Genomic DNA, 18997 nt, shown 5'->3' on the forward strand with positions numbered 1-18997 from the left:
TCCACACTGACGAATTTTATTGGCTGCTGGTCTTCAATATGTAAATTTACAAAGTACAGGCATTTTTGTCATCTTTTGCCAACGCTATGGATAGGAAATGTTTTCTATGGTGTTGCGGGAAAGGTTTTCCTATGCAGAAATGGAGGGGCTTTTTGTTGCCTTTGGGACGATAGACGCTTTCCCACCCTAAGTGAGATGGGTGGCAGCTTCTTCCACCTGCCTGGGCTGCCCTTTGTGCTATTAAATCTATACTTTCAGGGATCATTTCTATAGTTCTTAACTGAGGAAATGTGTTCGAAAGTGTCTGGTCTTCGCTAACCACGAGGAAGAGTTGAAGTGTTCTCTTCTGAGCGTGAAGCAAGTGGACAGTGTTGCATTTATGCAGCTGCTGTCTGCTATTGATGACCGTTCCTCTCTCCCTTTCAGGAGGGTTGGAGGAAGGGAACACAAACTGAGTGGTTAGCTGCTTATTATTCTGGTGAAAAATAGAGACAGCTCCCCTGTTCTTAGGGTTGCTTGGTGTCTGTGCTGTCGATTATGTGGGTTCTGATTTGTTAGCTGTGCAAATCTCCACATGGACCAAACACCTTGCGTCGCCCCGGTAAACACAATTGGCCGTGGGCCCTTTTGTGCGCTGCCCTGGGGGACCCAAGCGACAAGTTCCGGCTGTTGCATGCTGGCCTACTTCCATTTCACAAAGGTTAAGCCATTCTGATTTGCCACTGTTTTCCATCTGGCGCAATCCTCGTGCTTCTGTGAAAACAACACTGTACTGCCTTTGAATCTGCCTATTCAGCTGGGTACTTTTCAGGTCCGACTCAAATGCTTGTCTGGCCAATGCGCCCAATACCCTTCCATCACATGCATTACGTTCTCATAAAAGTCACACCGCCATTGTTCACGTTGCCTCCCACTTATGCTTGCTCGAATTCCACTGCAAAGCTTCCCAGATATTGAATAACACTCATTGCCATCGTAATATGGCCACTCTGTTTACTGAGGCCAGCCTTGGCTGGGCCATGGGAGCCCCTTGTCTCTGTCATCCACACTGACGAATTTTATTGGCTGCTGGTCTTCAATATGTAAATTTACAAAGTACAGGCATTTTTGTCATCTTTTGCCAACGCTATGGATAGGAAATGTTTTCTATGGTGTTGCGGGAAAGGTTTTCCTATGCAGAAATGGAGGGGCTTTTTGTTGCCTTTGGGACGATAGACGCTTTCCCACCCTAAGTGAGATGGGTGGCAGCTTCTTCCACCTGCCTGGGCTGCCCTTTGTGCTATTAAGTCTATACTTTCAGGGATCATTTCTATAGTTCTTAACTGAGGAAATGTGTTCGAAAGTGTCTGGTCTTCGCTAACCACGAGGAAGAGTTGAAGTGTTCTCTTCTGAGCGTGAAGCAAGTGGACAGTGTTGCATTTATGCAGCTGCTGTCTGCTATTGATGACCGTTCCTCTCTCCCTTTCAGGAGGGTTGGAGGAAGGGAACACAAACTGAGTGGTTAGCTGCTTATTATTCTGGTGAAAAATAGAGACAGCTCCCCTGTTCTTAGGGTTGCTTGGTGTCTGTGCTGTCGATTATGTGGGTTCTGATTTGTTAGCTGTGCAAATCTCCACATGGACCAAACACCTTGCGTCGCCCCGGTAAACACAATTGGCCGTGGGCCCTTTTGTGCGCTGCCCTGGGGGACCCAAGCGACAAGTTCCGGCTGTTGCATGCTGGCCTACTTCCATTTCACAAAGGTTAAGCCATTCTGATTTGCCACTGTTTTCCATCTGGCGCAATCCTCGTGCTTCTGTGAAAACAACACTGTACTGCCCCTTTGGGGGATTTGAATCTGCCTATTCAGCTGGGTACTTTTCAGGTCCGACTCAAATGCTTGTCTGGCCAATGCGCGCAATACCCTTCCATCACATGCATTACGTTCTCATAAAAGTCACACCGCCATTGTTCACGTTGCCTCCCACTTATGCTTGCTCGAATTCCACTGCAAAGCTTCCCAGATATTGAATAACACTCATTGCCATCGTAATATGGCCACTCTGTTTACTGAGGCCAGCCTTGGCTGGGCCATGGGAGCCCCTTGTCTCTGTCATCCACACTGACGAATTTTATTGGCTGCTGGTCTTCAATATGTAAATTTACAAAGTACAGGCATTTTTGTCATCTTTTGCCAACGCTATGGAAAGGAAAGGTTTTCTATGGGGTTGCGGGAAAGGTTTTCCTATGCAGAAATGGGGGGGCTTTTTGTTGCCTTTGGGACGATAGACGCTTTCCCACCCTAAGTGAGATGGGTGGCAGCTTCTTCCACCTGCCTGGGCTGCCCTTTGTGCTATTAAGACTATACTTTCAGGGGTCATTTCTATAGTTCTTAACTGAGGAAATGTGTTCGAAAGTGTCTGGTCTTGGCTAACCACGAGGAAGAGTTGAAGTGTTCTCTTCTGAGCGTGAAGCAAGTGGACAGTGTTGCATTTATGCAGCTGCTGTCTGCTATTGATGACCGTTCCTCTCTCCCTTTCAGGAGGGTTGGAGGAAGGGAACACAAACTGAGTGGTTAGCTGCTTATTATTCTGGTGAAAAATAGAGACAGCTCCCCTGTTCTTAGGGTTGCTTGGTGTCTGTGCTGTCGATTATGTGGGTTCTGATTTGTTAGCTGTGCAAATCTCCACATGGACCAAACACCTTGCGTCGCCCCGGTAAACACAATTGGCCGTGGGCCCTTTTGTGCGCTGCCCTGGGGGACCCAAGCGACAAGTTCCGGCTGTTGCATGCTGGCCTACTTCCATTTCACAAAGGTTAAGCCATTCTGATTTGCCACTGTTTTTCATCTGGCGCAATCCTCGTGCTTCTGTGAAAACAACACTGTACTGCCTTTGAAACTGCCTATTCAGCTGGGTACTTTTCAGGTCCGACTCAAATGCTTGTCTGGCCAATGCGCGCAATACCCTTCCATCACATGCATTACGTTCTCATAAAAGTCACACCGCCATTGTTCACGTTGCCTCCCACTTATGCTTGCTCGAATTCCACTGCAAAGCTTCCCAGATATTGAATAACACTCATTGCCATCGTAATATGGCCACTCTGTTTACTGAGGCCAGCCTTGGCTGGGCCATGGGAGCCCCTTGTCTCTGTCATCCACACTGACGAATTTTATTGGCTGCTGGTCTTCAATATGTAAATTTACAAAGTACAGGCATTTTTGTCATCTTTTGCCAACGCTATGGATAGGAAATGTTTTCTATGGTGTTGCGGGAAAGGTTTTCCTATGCAGAAATGGAGGGGCTTTTTGTTGCCTTTGGGACGATAGACGCTTTCCCACCCTAAGTGAGATGGGTGGCAGCTTCTTCCACCTGCCTGGGCTGCCCTTTGTGCTATTAAGACTATACTTTCAGGGATCATTTCTATAGTTCTTAACTGAGGAAATGCGTTCGAAAGTGTCTGGTCTTCGCTAACCACGAGGAAGAGTTGAAGTGTTCTCTTCTGAGCGTGAAGCAAGTGGACAGTGTTGCATTTATGCAGCTGCTGTCTGCTATTGATGACCGTTCCTCTCTCCCTTTCAGGAGGGTTGGAGGAAGGGAACACAAACTGAGTGGTTAGCTGCTTATTATTCTGGTGAAAAATAGAGACAGCTCCCCTGTTCTTAGGGTTGCTTGGTGTCTGTGCTGTCGATTATGTGGGTTCTGATTTGTTAGCTGTGCAAATCTCCACATGGACCAAACACCTTGCGTCGCCCCGGTAAACACAATTGCCGTGGGCCCTTTTGTGCGCTGCCCTGGGGGACCCAAGCGACAAGTTCCGGCTGTTGCATGCTGGCCTACTTCCATTTCACAAAGGTTAAGCCATTCTGATTTGCCACTGTTTTCCATCTGGCGCAATCCTCGTGCTTCTGTGAAAACAACACTGTACTGCCTTTGAATCTGCCTATTCAGCTGGGTACTTTTCAGGTCCGACTCAAATGCTTGTCTGGCCAATGCGCCCAATACCCTTCCATCACATGCATTACGTTCTCATAAAAGTCACACCGCCATTGTTCACGTTGCCTCCCACCTATGCTTGCTCGAATTCCACTGCAAAGCTTCCCAGATATTGAATAACACTCATTGCCATCGTAATATGGCCACTCTGTTTACTGAGGCCAGCCTTGGCTGGGCCATGGGAGCCCCTTGTCTCTGTCATCCACACTGACGAATTTTATTGGCTGCTGGTCTTCAATATGTAAATTTACAAAGTACAGGCATTTTTGTCATCTTTTGCCAACGCTATGGATAGGAAATGTTTTCTATGGTGTTGCGGGAAAGGTTTTCCTATGCAGAAATGGAGGGGCTTTTTGTTGCCTTTGGGACGATAGACGCTTTCCCACCCTAAGTGAGATGGGTGGCAGCTTCTTCCACCTGCCTGGGCTGCCCTTTGTGCTATTAAATCTATACTTTCAGGGATCATTTCTATAGTTCTTAACTGAGGAAATGTGTTCGAAAGTGTCTGGTCTTCGCTAACCACGAGGAAGAGTTGAAGTGTTCTCTTCTGAGCGTGAAGCAAGTGGACAGTGTTGCATTTATGCAGCTGCTGTCTGCTATTGATGACCGTTCCTCTCTCCCTTTCAGGAGGGTTGGAGGAAGGGAACACAAACTGAGTGGTTAGCTGCTTATTATTCTGGTGAAAAATAGAGACAGCTCCCCTGTTCTTAGGGTTGCTTGGTGTCTGTGCTGTCGATTATGTGGGTTCTGATTTGTTAGCTGTGCAAATCTCCACATGGACCAAACACCTTGCGTCGCCCCGGTAAACACAATTGGCCGTGGGCCCTTTTGTGCGCTGCCCTGGGGGACCCAAGCGACAAGTTCCGGCTGTTGCATGCTGGCCTACTTCCATTTCACAAAGGTTAAGCCATTCTGATTTGCCACTGTTTTCCATCTGGCGCAATCCTCGTGCTTCTGTGAAAACAACACTGTACTGCCCCTTTGGGGGATTTGAATCTGCCTATTCAGCTGGGTACTTTTCAGGTCCGACTCAAATGCTTGTCTGGCCAATGCGCGCAATACCCTTCCATCACATGCATTACGTTCTCATAAAAGTCACACCGCCATTGTTCACGTTGCCTCCCACTTATGCTTGCTCGAATTCCACTGCAAAGCTTCCCAGATATTGAATAACACTCATTGCCATCGTAATATGGCCACTCTGTTTACTGAGGCCAGCCTTGGCTGGGCCATGGGAGCCCCTTGTCTCTGTCATCCACACTGACGAATTTTATTGGCTGCTGGTCTTCAATATGTAAATTTACAAAGTACAGGCATTTTTGTCATCTTTTGCCAACGCTATGGAAAGGAAAGGTTTTCTATGGGGTTGCGGGAAAGGTTTTCCTATGCAGAAATGGGGGGACTTTTTGTTGCCTTTGGGACGATAGACGCTTTCCCACCCTAAGTGAGATGGGTGGCAGCTTCTTCCACCTGCCTGGGCTGCCCTTTGTGCTATTAAGACTATACTTTCAGGGGTCATTTCTATAGTTCTTAACTGAGGAAATGTGTTCGAAAGTGTCTGGTCTTCGCTAACCACGAGGAAGAGTTGAAGTGTTCTCTTCTGAGCGTGAAGCAAGTGGACAGTGTTGCATTTATGCAGCTGCTGTCTGCTATTGATGACCGTTCCTCTCTCCCTTTCAGGAGGGTTGGAGGAAGGGAACACAAACTGAGTGGTTAGCTGCTTATTATTCTGGTGAAAAATAGAGACAGCTCCCCTGTTCTTAGGGTTGCTTGGTGTCTGTGCTGTCGATTATGTGGGTTCTGATTTGTTAGCTGTGCAAATCTCCACATGGACCAAACACCTTGCGTCGCCCCGGTAAACACAATTGGCCGTGGGCCCTTTTGTGCGCTGCCCTGGGGGACCCAAGCGACAAGTTCCGGCTGTTGCATGCTGGCCTACTTCCATTTCACAAAGGTTAAGCCATTCTGATTTGCCACTGTTTTCCATCTGGCGCAATCCTCGTGCTTCTGTGAAAACAACACTGTACTGCCCCTTTGGGGGATTTGAATCTGCCTATTCAGCTGGGTACTTTTCAGGTCCGACTCAAATGCTTGTCTGGCCAATGCGCGCAATACCCTTCCATCACATGCATTACGTTCTCATAAAAGTCACACCGCCATTGTTCACGTTGCCTCCCACTTATGCTTGCTCGAATTCCACTGCAAAGCTTCCCAGATATTGAATAACACTCATTGCCATCGTAATATGGCCACTCTGTTTACTGAGGCCAGCCTTGGCTGGGCCATGGGAGCCCCTTGTCTCTGTCATCCACACTGACGAATTTTATTGGCTGCTGGTCTTCAATATGTAAATTTACAAAGTACAGGCATTTTTGTCATCTTTTGCCAACGCTATGGATAGGAAATGTTTTCTATGGTGTTGCGGGAAAGGTTTTCCTATGCAGAAATGGAGGGGCTTTTTGTTGCCTTTGGGACGATAGACGCTTTCCCACCCTAAGTGAGATGGGTGGCAGCTTCTTCCACCTGCCTGGGCTGCCCTTTGTGCTATTAAGACTATACTTTCAGGGATCATTTCTATAGTTCTTAACTGAGGAAATGTGTTCGAAAGTGTCTGGTCTTCGCTAACCACGAGGAAGAGTTGAAGTGTTCTCTTCTGAGCGTGAAGCAAGTGGACAGTGTTGCATTTATGCAGCTGCTGTCTGCTATTGATGACCGTTCCTCTCTCCCTTTCAGGAGGGTTGGAGGAAGGGAACACAAACTGAGTGGTTAGCTGCTTATTATTCTGGTGAAAAATAGAGACAGCTCCCCTGTTCTTAGGGTTGCTTGGTGTCTGTGCTGTCGATTATGTGGGTTCTGATTTGTTAGCTGTGCAAATCTCCACATGGACCAAACACCTTGCGTCGCCCCGGTAAACACAATTGGCCGTGGGCCCTTTTGTGCGCTGCCCTGGGGGACCCAAGCGACAAGTTCCGGCTGTTGCATGCTGGCCTACTTCCATTTCACAAAGGTTAAGCCATTCTGATTTGCCACTGTTTTCCATCTGGCGCAATCCTCGTGCTTCTGTGAAAACAACACTGTACTGCCTTTGAATCTGCCTATTCAGCTGGGTACTTTTCAGGTCCGACTCAAATGCTTGTCTGGCCAATGCGCCCAATACCCTTCCATCACATGCATTACGTTCTCATAAAAGTCACACCGCCATTGTTCACGTTGCCTCCCACTTATGCTTGCTCGAATTCCACTGCAAAGCTTCCCAGATATTGAATAACACTCATTGCCATCGTAATATGGCCACTCTGTTTACTGAGGCCAGCCTTGGCTGGGCCATGGGAGCCCCTTGTCTCTGTCATCCACACTGACGAATTTTATTGGCTGCTGGTCTTCAATATGTAAATTTACAAAGTACAGGCATTTTTGTCATCTTTTGCCAACGCTATGGATAGGAAATGTTTTCTATGGTGTTGCGGGAAAGGTTTTCCTATGCAGAAATGGAGGGGCTTTTTGTTGCCTTTGGGACGATAGACGCTTTCCCACCCTAAGTGAGATGGGTGGCAGCTTCTTCCACCTGCCTGGGCTGCCCTTTGTGCTATTAAGTCTATACTTTCAGGGATCATTTCTATAGTTCTTAACTGAGGAAATGTGTTCGAAAGTGTCTGGTCTTCGCTAACCACGAGGAAGAGTTGAAGTGTTCTCTTCTGAGCGTGAAGCAAGTGGACAGTGTTGCATTTATGCAGCTGCTGTCTGCTATTGATGACCGTTCCTCTCTCCCTTTCAGGAGGGTTGGAGGAAGGGAACACAAACTGAGTGGTTAGCTGCTTATTATTCTGGTGAAAAATAGAGACAGCTCCCCTGTTCTTAGGGTTGCTTGGTGTCTGTGCTGTCGATTATGTGGGTTCTGATTTGTTAGCTGTGCAAATCTCCACATGGACCAAACACCTTGCGTCGCCCCGGTAAACACAATTGGCCGTGGGCCCTTTTGTGCGCTGCCCTGGGGGACCCAAGCGACAAGTTCCGGCTGTTGCATGCTGGCCTACTTCCATTTCACAAAGGTTAAGCCATTCTGATTTGCCACTGTTTTCCATCTGGCGCAATCCTCGTGCTTCTGTGAAAACAACACTGTACTGCCCCTTTGGGGGATTTGAATCTGCCTATTCAGCTGGGTACTTTTCAGGTCCGACTCAAATGCTTGTCTGGCCAATGCGCGCAATACCCTTCCATCACATGCATTACGTTCTCATAAAAGTCACACCGCCATTGTTCACGTTGCCTCCCACTTATGCTTGCTCGAATTCCACTGCAAAGCTTCCCAGATATTGAATAACACTCATTGCCATCGTAATATGGCCACTCTGTTTACTGAGGCCAGCCTTGGCTGGGCCATGGGAGCCCCTTGTCTCTGTCATCCACACTGACGAATTTTATTGGCTGCTGGTCTTCAATATGTAAATTTACAAAGTACAGGCATTTTTGTCATCTTTTGCCAACGCTATGGAAAGGAAAGGTTTTCTATGGGGTTGCGGGAAAGGTTTTCCTATGCAGAAATGGGGGGACTTTTTGTTGCCTTTGGGACGATAGACGCTTTCCCACCCTAAGTGAGATGGGTGGCAGCTTCTTCCACCTGCCTGGGCTGCCCTTTGTGCTATTAAGACTATACTTTCAGGGGTCATTTCTATAGTTCTTAACTGAGGAAATGTGTTCGAAAGTGTCTGGTCTTCGCTAACCACGAGGAAGAGTTGAAGTGTTCTCTTCTGAGCGTGAAGCAAGTGGACAGTGTTGCATTTATGCAGCTGCTGTCTGCTATTGATGACCGTTCCTCTCTCCCTTTCAGGAGGGTTGGAGGAAGGGAACACAAACTGAGTGGTTAGCTGCTTATTATTCTGGTGAAAAATAGAGACAGCTCCCCTGTTCTTAGGGTTGCTTGGTGTCTGTGCTGTCGATTATGTGGGTTCTGATTTGTTAGCTGTGCAAATCTCCACATGGACCAAACACCTTGCGTCGCCCCGGTAAACACAATTGGCCGTGGGCCCTTTTGTGCGCTGCCCTGGGGGACCCAAGCGACAAGTTCCGGCTGTTGCATGCTGGCCTACTTCCATTTCACAAAGGTTAAGCCATTCTGATTTGCCACTGTTTTCCATCTGGCGCAATCCTCGTGCTTCTGTGAAAACAACACTGTACTGCCCCTTTGGGGGATTTGAATCTGCCTATTCAGCTGGGTACTTTTCAGGTCCGACTCAAATGCTTGTCTGGCCAATGCGCGCAATACCCTTCCATCACATGCATTACGTTCTCATAAAAGTCACACCGCCATTGTTCACGTTGCCTCCCACTTATGCTTGCTCGAATTCCACTGCAAAGCTTCCCAGATATTGAATAACACTCATTGCCATCGTAATATGGCCACTCTGTTTACTGAGGCCAGCCTTGGCTGGGCCATGGGAGCCCCTTGTCTCTGTCATCCACACTGACGAATTTTATTGGCTGCTGGTCTTCAATATGTAAATTTACAAAGTACAGGCATTTTTGTCATCTTTTGCCAACGCTATGGATAGGAAATGTTTTCTATGGTGTTGCGGGAAAGGTTTTCCTATGCAGAAATGGAGGGGCTTTTTGTTGCCTTTGGGACGATAGACGCTTTCCCACCCTAAGTGAGATGGGTGGCAGCTTCTTCCACCTGCCTGGGCTGCCCTTTGTGCTATTAAGACTATACTTTCAGGGATCATTTCTATAGTTCTTAACTGAGGAAATGTGTTCGAAAGTGTCTGGTCTTCGCTAACCACGAGGAAGAGTTGAAGTGTTCTCTTCTGAGCGTGAAGCAAGTGGACAGTGTTGCATTTATGCAGCTGCTGTCTGCTATTGATGACCGTTCCTCTCTCCCTTTCAGGAGGGTTGGAGGAAGGGAACACAAACTGAGTGGTTAGCTGCTTATTATTCTGGTGAAAAATAGAGACAGCTCCCCTGTTCTTAGGGTTGCTTGGTGTCTGTGCTGTCGATTATGTGGGTTCTGATTTGTTAGCTGTGCAAATCTCCACATGGACCAAACACCTTGCGTCGCCCCGGTAAACACAATTGGCCGTGGGCCCTTTTGTGCGCTGCCCTGGGGGACCCAAGCGACAAGTTCCGGCTGTTGCATGCTGGCCTACTTCCATTTCACAAAGGTTAAGCCATTCTGATTTGCCACTGTTTTCCATCTGGCGCAATCCTCGTGCTTCTGTGAAAACAACACTGTACTGCCTTTGAATCTGCCTATTCAGCTGGGTACTTTTCAGGTCCGACTCAAATGCTTGTCTGGCCAATGCGCCCAATACCCTTCCATCACATGCATTACGTTCTCATAAAAGTCACACCGCCATTGTTCACGTTGCCTCCCACTTATGCTTGCTCGAATTCCACTGCAAAGCTTCCCAGATATTGAATAACACTCATTGCCATCGTAATATGGCCACTCTGTTTACTGAGGCCAGCCTTGGCTGGGCCATGGGAGCCCCTTGTCTCTGTCATCCACACTGACGAATTTTATTGGCTGCTGGTCTTCAATATGTAAATTTACAAAGTACAGGCATTTTTGTCATCTTTTGCCAACGCTATGGATAGGAAATGTTTTCTATGGTGTTGCGGGAAAGGTTTTCCTATGCAGAAATGGAGGGGCTTTTTGTTGCCTTTGGGACGATAGACGCTTTCCCACCCTAAGTGAGATGGGTGGCAGCTTCTTCCACCTGCCTGGGCTGCCCTTTGTGCTATTAAGTCTATACTTTCAGGGATCATTTCTATAGTTCTTAACTGAGGAAATGTGTTCGAAAGTGTCTGGTCTTCGCTAACCACGAGGAAGAGTTGAAGTGTTCTCTTCTGAGCGTGAAGCAAGTGGACAGTGTTGCATTTATGCAGCTGCTGTCTGCTATTGATGACCGTTCCTCTCTCCCTTTCAGGAGGGTTGGAGGAAGGGAACACAAACTGAGTGGTTAGCTGCTTATTATTCTGGTGAAAAATAGAGACAGCTCCCCTGTTCTTAGGGTTGCTTGGTGTCTGTGCTGTCGATTATGTGGGTTCTGATTTGTTAGCTGTGCAAATCTCCACATGGACCAAACACCTTGCGTCGCCCCGGTAAACACAATTGGCCGTGGGCCCTTTTGTGCGCTGCCCTGGGGGACCCAAGCGACAAGTTCCGGCTGTTGCATGCTGGCCTACTTCCATTTCACAAAGGTTAAGCCATTCTGATTTGCCACTGTTTTCCATCTGGCGCAATCCTCGTGCTTCTGTGAAAACAACACTGTACTGCCCCTTTGGGGGATTTGAATCTGCCTATTCAGCTGGGTACTTTTCAGGTCCGACTCAAATGCTTGTCTGGCCAATGCGCGCAATACCCTTCCATCACATGCATTACGTTCTCATAAAAGTCACACCGCCATTGTTCACGTTGCCTCCCACTTATGCTTGCTCGAATTCCACTGCAAAGCTTCCCAGATATTGAATAACACTCATTGCCATCGTAATATGGCCACTCTGTTTACTGAGGCCAGCCTTGGCTGGGCCATGGGAGCCCCTTGTCTCTGTCATCCACACTGACGAATTTTATTGGCTGCTGGTCTTCAATATGTAAATTTACAAAGTACAGGCATTTTTGTCATCTTTTGCCAACGCTATGGAAAGGAAAGGTTTTCTATGGGGTTGCGGGAAAGGTTTTCCTATGCAGAAATGGGGGGGCTTTTTGTTGCCTTTGGGACGATAGACGCTTTCCCACCCTAAGTGAGATGGGTGGCAGCTTCTTCCACCTGCCTGGGCTGCCCTTTGTGCTATTAAGACTATACTTTCAGGGGTCATTTCTATAGTTCTTAACTGAGGAAATGTGTTCGAAAGTGTCTGGTCTTGGCTAACCACGAGGAAGAGTTGAAGTGTTCTCTTCTGAGCGTGAAGCAAGTGGACAGTGTTGCATTTATGCAGCTGCTGTCTGCTATTGATGACCGTTCCTCTCTCCCTTTCAGGAGGGTTGGAGGAAGGGAACACAAACTGAGTGGTTAGCTGCTTATTATTCTGGTGAAAAATAGAGACAGCTCCCCTGTTCTTAGGGTTGCTTGGTGTCTGTGCTGTCGATTATGTGGGTTCTGATTTGTTAGCTGTGCAAATCTCCACATGGACCAAACACCTTGCGTCGCCCCGGTAAACACAATTGCCGTGGGCCCTTTTGTGCGCTGCCCTGGGGGACCCAAGCGACAAGTTCCGGCTGTTGCATGCTGGCCTACTTCCATTTCACAAAGGTTAAGCCATTCTGATTTGCCACTGTTTTTCATCTGGCGCAATCCTCGTGCTTCTGTGAAAACAACACTGTACTGCCTTTGAATCTGCCTATTCAGCTGGGTACTTTTCAGGTCCGACTCAAATGCTTGTCTGGCCAATGCGCGCAATACCCTTCCATCACATGCATTACGTTCTCATAAAAGTCACACCGCCATTGTTCACGTTGCCTCCCACTTATGCTTGCTCGAATTCCACTGCAAAGCTTCCCAGATATTGAATAACACTCATTGCCATCGTAATATGGCCACTCTGTTTACTGAGGCCAGCCTTGGCTGGGCCATGGGAGCCCCTTGTCTCTGTCATCCACACTGACGAATTTTATTGGCTGCTGGTCTTCAATATGTAAATTTACAAAGTACAGGCATTTTTGTCATCTTTTGCCAACGCTATGGATAGGAAATGTTTTCTATGGTGTTGCGGGAAAGGTTTTCCTATGCAGAAATGGAGGGGCTTTTTGTTGCCTTTGGGACGATAGACGCTTTCCCACCCTAAGTGAGATGGGTGGCAGCTTCTTCCACCTGCCTGGGCTGCCCTTTGTGCTATTAAGACTATACTTTCAGGGATCATTTCTATAGTTCTTAACTGAGGAAATGTGTTCGAAAGTGTCTGGTCTTCGCTAACCACGAGGAAGAGTTGAAGTGTTCTCTTCTGAGCGTGAAGCAAGTGGACAGTGTTGCATTTATGCAGCTGCTGTCTGCTATTGATGACCGTTCCTCTCTCCCTTTCAGGAGGGTTGGAGGAAGGGAACACAAACTGAGTGGTTAGCTGCTTATTATTCTGGTGAAAAATAGAGACAGCTCCCCTGTTCTTAGGGTTGCTTGGTGTCTGTGCTGTCGATTATGTGGGTTCTGATTTGTTAGCTGTGCAAATCTCCACATGGACCAAACACCTTGCGTCGCCCCGGTAAACACAATTGGCCGTGGGCCCTTTTGTGCGCTGCCCTGGGGGACCCAAGCGACAAGTTCCGGCTGTTGCATGCTGGCCTACTTCCATTTCACAAAGGTTAAGCCATTCTGATTTGCCACTGTTTTTCATCTGGCGCAATCCTCGTGCTTCTGTGAAAACAACACTGTACTGCCTTTGAATCTGCCTATTCAGCTGGGTACTTTTCAGGTCCGACTCAAATGCTTGTCTGGCCAATGCGCGCAATACCCTTCCATCACATGCATTACGTTCTCATAAAAGTCACACCGCCATTGTTCACGTTGCCTCCCACTTATGCTTGCTCGAATTCCACTGCAAAGCTTCCCAGATATTGAATAACACTCATTGCCATCGTAATATGGCCACTCTGTTTACTGAGGCCAGCCTTGGCTGGGCCATGGGAGCCCCTTGTCTCTGTCATCCACACTGACGAATTTTATTGGCTGCTGGTCTTCAATATGTAAATTTACAAAGTACAGGCATTTTTGTCATCTTTTGCCAACGCTATGGATAGGAAATGTTTTCTATGGTGTTGCGGGAAAGGTTTTCCTATGCAGAAATGGAGGGGCTTTTTGTTGCCTTTGGGACGATAGACGCTTTCCCACCCTAAGTGAGATGGGTGGCAGCTTCTTCCACCTGCCTGGGCTGCCCTTTTTGCTATTAAGACTATACTTTCAGGGATCATTTCTATAGTTCTTAATTGAGGAAATGTGTTCGAAAGTGTCTGGTCTTCGCTAACCACGAGGAAGAGTTGAAGTGTTCTCTTCTGAGCGTGAAGCAAGTGGACAGTGTTGCATTTATGCAGCTGCTGTCTGCTATTGATGACCGTTCCTCTCTCCCTTTCAGGAGGGTTGGAGGAAGGGAACACAAACTGAGTGGTTAGCTGCTTATTATTCTGGTGAAAAATAGAGACAGCTCCCCTGTTCTTAGGGTTGCTTGGTGTCTGTGCTGTCGATTATGTGGGTTCTGATTTGTTAGCTGTGCAAATCTCCACATGGACCAAACACCTTGCGTCGCCCCGGTAAACACAATTGGCCGTGGGCCCTTTTGTGCGCTGCCCTGGGGGACCCAAGCGACAAGTTCCGGCTGTTGCATGCTGGCCTACTTCCATTTCACAAAGGTTAAGCCATTCTGATTTGCCACTGTTTTTCATCTGGCGCAATCCTCGTGCTTCTGTGAAAACAACACTGTACTGCCTTTGAATCTGCCTATTCAGCTGGGTACTTTTCAGGTCCGACTCAAATGCTTGTCTGGCCAATGCGCGCAATACCCTTCCATCACATGCATTACGTTCTCATAAAAGTCACACCGCCATTGTTCACGTTGCCTCCCACTTATGCTTGCTCGAATTCCACTGCAAAGCTTCCCAGATATTGAATAACACTCATTGCCATCGTAATATGGCCACTCTGTTTACTGAGGCCAGCCTTGGCTGGGCCATGGGAGCCCCTTGTCTCTGTCATCCACACTGACGAATTTTATTGGCTGCTGGTCTTCAATATGTAAATTTACAAAGTACAGGCATTTTTGTCATCTTTTGCCAACGCTATGGATAGGAAATGTTTTCTATGGTGTTGCGGGAAAGGTTTTCCTATGCAGAAATGGAGGGGCTTTTTGTTGCCTTTGGGACGATAGACGCTTTCCCACCCTAAGTGAGATGGGTGGCAGCTTCTTCCACCTGCCTGGGCTGCCCTTTGTGCTATTAAGACTATACTTTCAGGGATCATTTCTATAGTTCTTAACTGAGGAAATGTGTTCGAAAGTGTCTGGTCTTCGCTAACCACGTGGAAGAGTTGAAGTGTTCTCTTCTGAGCGTGAAGCAAGTGGACAGTGTTGCATTTATGCAGCTGCTGTCTGCTATTGATGACCGTTCCTCTCTCTCCCTTTCAGGAGGATTGGAGGAAGGGAACACAAACTGAGTGGTTAGCTGCTTATTATTCTGGTGAAAAATAGAGACAGCTCCCCTGTTCTTAGGGTTGCTTGGTGTCTGTGCTGTCGATTATGTGGGTTCTGATTTGTTAGCTGTGCAAATCTCCACATGGACCAAACACCTTGCGTCGCCCCGGTAAACACAATTGGCCGTGGGCCCTTTTGTGCGCTGCCCTGGGGGACCCAAGCGACAAGTTCCGGCTGTTGCATGCTGGCCTACTTCCATTTCACAAAGGTTAAGCCATTCTGATTTGCCACTGTTTTCCATCTGGCGCAATACTCGTGCTTCTGTGAAAACAACACTGTACTGCCCCTTTGGGGGATTTGAATCTGCCTATTCAGCTGGGTACTTTTCAGGTCCGACTCAAATGCTTGTCTGGCCAATGCGCGCAATACCCTTCCATCACATGCATTACGTTCTCATAAAAGTCACACCGCCATTGTTCACGTTGCCTCCCACTTATGCTTGCTCGAATTCCACTGCAAAGCTTCCCAGATATTGAATAACACTCATTGCCATCGTAATATGGCCACTCTGTTTACTGAGGCCAGCCTTGGCTGGGCCATGGGAGCCCCTTGTCTCTGTCATCCACACTGACGAATTTTATTGGCTGCTGGTCTTCAATATGTAAATTTACAAAGTACAGGCATTTTTGTCATCTTTTGCCAACGCTATGGATAGGAAATGTTTTCTATGGTGTTGCGGGAAAGGTTTTCCTATGCAGAAATGGAGGGGCTTTTTGTTGCCTTTGGGACGATAGACGCTTTCCCACCCTAAGTGAGATGGGTGGCAGCTTCTTCCACCTGCCTGGGCTGCCCTTTGTGCTATTAAGACTATACTTTCAGGGATCATTTCTATAGTTCTTAACTGAGGAAATGTGTTCGAAAGTGTCTGGTCTTTGCTAACCACGAGGAAGAGTTGAAGTGTTCTCTTCTGAGCGTGAAGCAAGTGGACAGTGTTGCATTTATGCAGCTGCTGTCTGCTATTGATGACCGTTCCTCTCTCCCTTTCAGGAGGGTTGGAGGAAGGGAACACAAACTGAGTGGTTAGCTGCTTATTATTCTGGTGAAAAATAGAGACAGCTCCCCTGTTCTTAGGGTTGCTTGGTGTCTGTGCTGTCGATTATGTGGGTTCTGATTTGTTAGCTGTGCAAATCTCCACATGGACCAAACACCTTGCGTCGCCCCGGTAAACACAATTGGCCGTGGGCCCTTTTGTGCGCTGCCCTGGGGGACCCAAGCGACAAGTTCCGGCTGTTGCATGCTGGCCTACTTCCATTTCACAAAGGTTAAGCCATTCTGATTTGCCACTGTTTTCCATCTGGCGCAATCCTCGTGCTTCTGTGAAAACAACACTGTACTGCCTTTGAATCTGCCTATTCAGCTGGGTACTTTTCAGGTCCGACTCAAATGCTTGTCTGGCCAATGCGCCCAATACCCTTCCATCACATGCATTACGTTCTCATAAAAGTCACACCGCCATTGTTCACGTTGCCTCCCACTTATGCTTGCTCGAATTCCACTGCAAAGCTTCCCAGATATTGAATAACACTCATTGCCATCGTAATATGGCCACTCTGTTTACTGAGGCCAGCCTTGGCTGGGCCATGGGAGCCCCTTGTCTCTGTCATCCACACTGACGAATTTTATTGGCTGCTGGTCTTCAATATGTAAATTTACAAAGTACAGGCATTTTTGTCATCTTTTGCCAACGCTATGGATAGGAAATGTTTTCTATGGTGTTGCGGGAAAGGTTTTCCTATGCAGAAATGGAGGGGCTTTTTGTTGCATTTGGGACGATAGACGCTTTCCCACCCTAAGTGAGATGGGTGGCAGCTTCTTCCACCTGCCTGGGCTGCCCTTTGTGCTATTAAGTCTATACTTTCAGGGATCATTTCTATAGTTCTTAACTGAGGAAATGTGTTCGAAAGTGTCTGGTCTTCGCTAACCACGAGGAAGAGTTGAAGTGTTCTCTTCTGAGCGTGAAGCAAGTGGACAGTGTTGCATTTATGCAGCTGCTGTCTGCTATTGATGACCGTTCCTCTCTCCCTTTCAGGAGGGTTGGAGGAAGGGAACACAAACTGAGTGGTTAGCTGCTTATTATTCTGGTGAAAAATAGAGACAGCTCCCCTGTTCTTAGGGTTGCTTGGTGTCTGTTCTGTCGATTATGTGGGTTCTGATTTGTTAGCTGTGCAAATCTCCACATGGACCAAACACCTTGCGTCGCCCCGGTAAACACAATTGGCCGTGGGCCCTTTTGTGCGCTGCCCTGGGGGACCCAAGCGACAAGTTCCGGCTGTTGCATGCTGGCCTACTTCCATTTCACAAAGGTTAAGCCATTCTGATTTGCCACTGTTTTCCATCTGGCGCAATCCTCGTGCTTCTGTGAAAACAACACTGTACTGCCCCTTTGGGGGATTTGAATCTGCCTATTCAGCTGGGTACTTTTCAGGTCCGACTCAAATGCTTGTCTGGCCAATGCGCGCAATACCCTTCCATCACATGCATTACGTTCTCATAAAAGTCACACCGCCATTGTTCACGTTGCCTCCCACTTATGCTTGCTCGAATTCCACTGCAAAGCTTCCCAGATATTGAATAACACTCATTGCCATCGTAATATGGCCACTCTGTTTACTGAGGCCAGCCTTGGCTGGGCCATGGGAGCCCCTTGTCTCTGTCATCCACACTGACGAATTTTATTGGCTGCTGGTCTTCAATATGTAAATTTACAAAGTACAGGCATTTTTGTCATCTTTTGCCAACGCTATGGAAAGGAAAGGTTTTCTATGGGGTTGCGGGAAAGGTTTTCCTATGCAGAAATGGGGGGGCTTTTTGTTGCCTTTGGGACGATAGACGCTTTCCCACCCTAAGTGAGATGGGTGGCAGCTTCTTCCACCTGCCTGGGCTGCCCTTTGTGCTATTAAGACTATACTTTCAGGGGTCATTTCTATAGTTCTTAACTGAGGAAATGTGTTCGAAAGTGTCTGGTCTTGGCTAACCACGAGGAAGAGTTGAAGTGTTCTCTTCTGAGCGTGAAGCAAGTGGACAGTGTTGCATTTATGCAGCTGCTGTCTGCTATTGATGACCGTTCCTCTCTCCCTTTCAGGAGGGTTGGAGGAAGGGAACACAAACTGAGTGGTTAGCTGCTTATTATTCTGGTGAAAAATAGAGACAGCTCCCCTGTTCTTAGGGTTGCTTGGTGTCTGTGCTGTCGATTATGTGGGTTCTGATTTGTTAGCTGTGCAAATCTCCACATGGACCAAACACCTTGCGTCGCCCCGGTAAACACAATTGGCCGTGGGCCCTTTTGTGCGCTGCCCTGGGGGACCCAAGCGACAAGTTCCGGCTGTTGCATGCTGGCCTACTTCCATTTCACAAAGGTTAAGCCATTCTGATTTGCCACTGTTTTTCATCTGGCGCAATCCTCGTGCTTCTGTGAAAACAACACTGTACTGCCTTTGAAACTGCCTATTCAGCTGGGTACTTTTCAGGTCCGACTCAAATGCTTGTCTGGCCAATGCGCGCAATACCCTTCCATCACATGCATTACGTTCTCATAAAAGTCACACCGCCATTGTTCACGTTGCCTCCCACTTATGCTTGCTCGAATTCCACTGCAAAGCTTCCCAGATATTGAATAACACTCATTGCCATCGTAATATGGCCACTCTGTTTACTGAGGCCAGCCTTGGCTGGGCCATGGGAGCCCCTTGTCTCTGTCATCCACACTGACGAATTTTATTGGCTGCTGGTCTTCAATATGTAAATTTACAAAGTACAGGCATTTTTGTCATCTTTTGCCAACGCTATGGATAGGAAATGTTTTCTATGGTGTTGCGGGAAAGGTTTTCCTATGCAGAAATGGAGGGGCTTTT

At 47.6% G+C, this 18997-nt stretch overlaps 18 non-coding genes across 18 annotated transcripts; all 18 read left to right on the plus strand.

The window, feature by feature from the left end:
- Positions 1–242: 242 nt before the first annotated feature.
- Positions 243–460, plus strand: LOC138490393 (small nucleolar RNA U3). The gene has a single exon (XR_011275426.1). It is a non-coding gene; the product is annotated as a small nucleolar RNA U3 (small nucleolar RNA).
- Positions 461–1284: 824 nt separating this feature from the next.
- Positions 1285–1502, plus strand: LOC138490772 (small nucleolar RNA U3). The gene has a single exon (XR_011275674.1). It is a non-coding gene; the product is annotated as a small nucleolar RNA U3 (small nucleolar RNA).
- Positions 1503–2337: 835 nt separating this feature from the next.
- On the plus strand, positions 2338–2555 carry LOC138490258 (small nucleolar RNA U3). The gene has a single exon (XR_011275304.1). It is a non-coding gene; the product is annotated as a small nucleolar RNA U3 (small nucleolar RNA).
- An 824-nt stretch (positions 2556–3379) lies between these two features.
- On the plus strand, positions 3380–3597 carry LOC138490211 (small nucleolar RNA U3). Its single transcript, XR_011275262.1, has one exon. It is a non-coding gene; the product is annotated as a small nucleolar RNA U3 (small nucleolar RNA).
- An 823-nt stretch (positions 3598–4420) lies between these two features.
- On the plus strand, positions 4421–4638 carry LOC138490395 (small nucleolar RNA U3). The gene has a single exon (XR_011275427.1). It is a non-coding gene; the product is annotated as a small nucleolar RNA U3 (small nucleolar RNA).
- An 835-nt stretch (positions 4639–5473) lies between these two features.
- Positions 5474–5691, plus strand: LOC138490190 (small nucleolar RNA U3). The gene has a single exon (XR_011275243.1). It is a non-coding gene; the product is annotated as a small nucleolar RNA U3 (small nucleolar RNA).
- An 835-nt stretch (positions 5692–6526) lies between these two features.
- Positions 6527–6744, plus strand: LOC138490045 (small nucleolar RNA U3). The gene has a single exon (XR_011275117.1). It is a non-coding gene; the product is annotated as a small nucleolar RNA U3 (small nucleolar RNA).
- An 824-nt stretch (positions 6745–7568) lies between these two features.
- On the plus strand, positions 7569–7786 carry LOC138490773 (small nucleolar RNA U3). The gene has a single exon (XR_011275675.1). It is a non-coding gene; the product is annotated as a small nucleolar RNA U3 (small nucleolar RNA).
- An 835-nt stretch (positions 7787–8621) lies between these two features.
- LOC138490191 (small nucleolar RNA U3) lies at positions 8622–8839 on the plus strand. Its single transcript, XR_011275244.1, has one exon. It is a non-coding gene; the product is annotated as a small nucleolar RNA U3 (small nucleolar RNA).
- An 835-nt stretch (positions 8840–9674) lies between these two features.
- Positions 9675–9892, plus strand: LOC138490046 (small nucleolar RNA U3). The gene has a single exon (XR_011275118.1). It is a non-coding gene; the product is annotated as a small nucleolar RNA U3 (small nucleolar RNA).
- Positions 9893–10716: 824 nt separating this feature from the next.
- On the plus strand, positions 10717–10934 carry LOC138490774 (small nucleolar RNA U3). The gene has a single exon (XR_011275676.1). It is a non-coding gene; the product is annotated as a small nucleolar RNA U3 (small nucleolar RNA).
- Positions 10935–11769: 835 nt separating this feature from the next.
- Positions 11770–11987, plus strand: LOC138490259 (small nucleolar RNA U3). Its single transcript, XR_011275305.1, has one exon. It is a non-coding gene; the product is annotated as a small nucleolar RNA U3 (small nucleolar RNA).
- Positions 11988–12810: 823 nt separating this feature from the next.
- Positions 12811–13028, plus strand: LOC138490047 (small nucleolar RNA U3). Its single transcript, XR_011275119.1, has one exon. It is a non-coding gene; the product is annotated as a small nucleolar RNA U3 (small nucleolar RNA).
- Positions 13029–13852: 824 nt separating this feature from the next.
- LOC138490287 (small nucleolar RNA U3) lies at positions 13853–14070 on the plus strand. Its single transcript, XR_011275330.1, has one exon. It is a non-coding gene; the product is annotated as a small nucleolar RNA U3 (small nucleolar RNA).
- An 824-nt stretch (positions 14071–14894) lies between these two features.
- On the plus strand, positions 14895–15114 carry LOC138490404 (small nucleolar RNA U3). The gene has a single exon (XR_011275436.1). It is a non-coding gene; the product is annotated as a small nucleolar RNA U3 (small nucleolar RNA).
- An 835-nt stretch (positions 15115–15949) lies between these two features.
- Positions 15950–16167, plus strand: LOC138490245 (small nucleolar RNA U3). Its single transcript, XR_011275293.1, has one exon. It is a non-coding gene; the product is annotated as a small nucleolar RNA U3 (small nucleolar RNA).
- Positions 16168–16991: 824 nt separating this feature from the next.
- Positions 16992–17209, plus strand: LOC138490775 (small nucleolar RNA U3). Its single transcript, XR_011275677.1, has one exon. It is a non-coding gene; the product is annotated as a small nucleolar RNA U3 (small nucleolar RNA).
- An 835-nt stretch (positions 17210–18044) lies between these two features.
- On the plus strand, positions 18045–18262 carry LOC138490260 (small nucleolar RNA U3). Its single transcript, XR_011275306.1, has one exon. It is a non-coding gene; the product is annotated as a small nucleolar RNA U3 (small nucleolar RNA).
- The last annotated feature ends 735 nt before the right edge of the window (positions 18263–18997 follow it).

This window comes from Ambystoma mexicanum, chromosome 9 (genome assembly GCF_040938575.1).
Source record: "Ambystoma mexicanum isolate Mex_15411 chromosome 9, UKY_AmexF1_1, whole genome shotgun sequence".
Taxonomy (NCBI): Eukaryota; Metazoa; Chordata; class Amphibia; order Caudata; family Ambystomatidae; genus Ambystoma; species Ambystoma mexicanum.